The following is a 3,787-nucleotide window of genomic DNA, read 5'->3' on the forward strand; positions in this document are numbered from 1 at the left end:
TTTCTTTCTTTCTTTCTTTCTTTCTTTCTTTCTTTCTTTCTTTCTTTTTTTGAAATGGAGTTTCACCCTTGTTGCCCAAGCTGGAGTACAGTAGAATGATCTTGGCTCACTGAAACTTCTGCCTCCTGAGTTCAAGCAATTCTCCTGCCTCAGCCTCACAAGTAGCTGGGACAACAGGTGCCCACCACCACGCCTGGCTAATTTTTGTATTTTTAGTAGAGACAAGGTTTCACTATGTTGGCCAGGCTGGTCTGGAACTCCTGGCCTCAGGTGATCCACCCACCTCGGCCTCCCAAAGTGCTGAGATTACAGGCATGAGCCACTGCAACTGGTCAAATCTTAACTTTTTGAACACATACCTTTTTACTATTTCTGCATGACCAAAGGGGAAGTGCACATGAAGCACTTTTGCTACATACTGAAGTATGAAGCTTGTCTCAGTAAAAGCACCTGTGCAACTGTATTAGTCTGTTTTCATGCTGCTGATAAAGACATACCTGAGACTGGGCAATTTACAAAAGAGAGGTTTATTGGACTTACAGCTCCACATGGCTGAGGAGGCCTCACAATTATGGCAGAAGGCAAGGAAGAGCAAGTCACATCTTACATGGATGGCAACAGGCAAAGTGAGAGCTTGTGCAGGGAAACTCCCATTTTAAAACCATCAGATCTTGTGAGACCCATTAACTATCACAAGAACAGCATGGGAAACACCTGCCTCCATGATTCATCATCTCCCACGAGGTCCCTCCCACAACACATGGGAATTATGGGAGCTACAAGAATGAGATTTGGGTGGGGACACAGTCCAGCCATATCAACAACCATTTGAGTTGTGAGCTAACCAGGCTACTTGGATCATGGAACACCATTTTTACTTGAAAGAACAGCAGGTGGACAAACTATGATTATTTAGACTTGGGTATTTGGTAGATGCTGTGTTCAAAATGAACAAAGTGGACATTTTATTTAAGTGAAAACAATGGATATTTTTCCTTGTCAATGATCAAATTTGAACAGTTCACAGAAAATTAGGATACTGTAAAACTTGAATCCACCACTGGAAGTCTGATGGCTTCTTAATACTTTCCTTTATTAAGATAGGTGTTGGTATGAATGAATTTTGTGGTATGGTATGAAATACATCAATATTTTGAAGATCTGTATAACTTAGTGAGCCAATATTTTTCAAGTTAAAATGTGTGATGTTATAGAAACATTCATAAATAATCCATTCAAAGTGTAAAACAGATGAATGAATTTTTTATGAATGTTTCTATATCGGAGACAGAGTCCCACTCTGTAGCCCAGGCTAGAGTGCAGTGGCGTGATCTTGGCTCACTGCTACCTCTGCCTCCCGGGTTCAAGCAATTCTCCTGCCTTGGCCTCCCGAGTAGTTGAGATTACAGGCTCACACCACCATGCCCAGCTAATTTTTGTATTTTAGTAGAGACAGGGTTTCACCATGTTGGCCAGGCTGGTCTTGAACTCCAGACCTCAAGTGATCTGCCTGTCTCAGCCCACCGAAGTGCTGGGATTTCAGGCATGAGCCACCCACGCCAGGCTGATGAATGGATTTTAATATAATAGTATGAAAAGTTCATTATCATGGTTTCTGATTCCACATTGCAACTAACCATTAAATGCTACAGGTTGAGCTTCCATAATCTAAAAATCCAAAATCCAAAATGCTCCAAGATGTGAAATTTGTTGAGAACCAACATGATGCCACACCTGGAAAAATTCCTCACCTGACCTCATGTGATGGGTCATAGTCAATACAGTGAAAACTGTTTCGTATACAAAACTATCTCAAATATTATATAAAAATTACTTTCAGACTATATGAATAAGCTGTATATGAAATGAATAAATTTTGTGTTTAGACTTGGATCTCATCCTCAAGGTATCTCATTATGCATATGCAAATATTCCAAAATGGAAAATGTTCGAAATCTGAACACTTCTGGTTCCAAGCATTTCAAATAAGGGATACTCAATCTGCACCACTTGCTAATGGTTAGTGTAGCATCAAAGAAAAATATCCACAATTATCTTGAAAGGCTATTTAAATGAACCTCCCTTTCCCAGCTATTTATCTGTGTGACACTGGGTTTTCTTCATGTTCTTCAACCAAAATAACATATCACCATTGACTGAATGCAGAAGCCGATGTGAGGGATATCTTTTATTAGCTCAGACATTGAAAAGATTTGTAAAAATATCAAACAAAGGTACTATTCTAACTAAATTTTCTTTTATTTTAGAAAATATAATCCCAGAACTTAAGCAAAATTTTAAAAAATGTATATATAGTTTAAGGAATGTCATATGTGTTATTGTGCAATGGGTCTATTACTGTTATTTCTTATCTTATTTTATTTTATTTCAAGAGAGTGTCACTCTGTCACCCAGGCTGGAGTGCACTGGCACAATCTCAGCTCACTGCAACCTCTGCCTCCTGGGTTCAAGCAATTCTCCTGCATCAGCCTCCTTAGTAGCTGGGACTACAGGCACCCGCCATCATGACTGGCAAATATTTTTGTATTTTTAGTGGAGATGGGGTTTCATCATGTTGGCCAGGCTGGTCTCAAACTCCTGACCCCAAATATTCCCCCCACCTTGGCCTCCCAAAGTGCTGGAATTACAGGTGTGAGCCACTGTACTTGGACACTAGATTTCTTATTAGGTAACTAATGCATTTCCTATGGCTTAAGCCATTTTTAGTAAAGGTCTGCATTTACCTTTAGATGAAAATATGCAAACCCGTCTGGACATGAATACTAATTAGTTTTCCTTGTCTCCTCCCACTTCTATCTGGCTCTCCATTCTCTGGTTTCCTTGGATGAGAAGCCAAAGCAAAGAAGACAGGCTTCAGAACTAGACTGCCTGGGCCCAAGGCTGAGCTCAGCCACATCCTTGCTGTTGAGACTGGGCAGGGGCTGAGTTATTCAACCTCTTTGTGTCTTGGTTTCTTCATTCATGAACGGTGGGTAACAGGAGGGCTGTTTCATAGGGTGATAGTACAGACTAACGAAGATAATATATTTAAAGTTATATTATATTATATTATATTATATATTATATTATATTATATTTTTGAAATGGAGTCTCGCTCTGTCACCCAGGCTGGAGTGCAGTGGTGCGATCTCGGCTCACTGCAAGCTCCGCCTCCTGGGTTCACGCCATTCTCCTGCCTCAGCCTCCCAAGTAGCTGGGACTACAGGCGCCCGCCACCATGCCTAGCTAATTTTTTGTATTTTTAGTAGAGATGGGGTTTCACCATGTTAGTCAGGATAGTCTCGATCTCCTGACCTTGTGATCTGCCCTCCTTGGCCTCCCAAAGTGCTGGGATTACAGGCATGAGCCACTGCATGTGGCCTATTTTTTATTTATGTATTTTTTTGAGAAAGAGTCTCACTCTGTTACCCAGGCTGGAATGCAGTGGCATGATCTCTGCTCACTCAACCTCTGCCTCCCGGGTTCAAGCGATTCTCCTGCCTTAGTCTCCAAAGTAGCTGGGATTACAGGTGCTCACCACCACGCCTGGCTAGCTTTTGTAATTTTAGTAGAGATGGGGTTTTACCATGTTGGCCAGGCTGGTCTTGAACTTTTGACCTGAAATGATCCCCCTACCTCAGCCTCCCAAAGTGCTGGGATTACAGGTGTGAGCCGCCGTGCCCGGCTCATTTAAAGCATTTAGAATCAGTTCCCCTTTCCCTGAATACATAAAAAGAGGATTCAGACAAAGTGAATATTCATGGAAAGGCATCTTTGGTCACAAATT

The sequence above is a fragment of the Piliocolobus tephrosceles genome, chromosome 7, assembly GCF_002776525.5.
Source record: "Piliocolobus tephrosceles isolate RC106 chromosome 7, ASM277652v3, whole genome shotgun sequence".
Lineage (NCBI taxonomy): Eukaryota > Metazoa > Chordata > Mammalia > Primates > Cercopithecidae > Piliocolobus > Piliocolobus tephrosceles.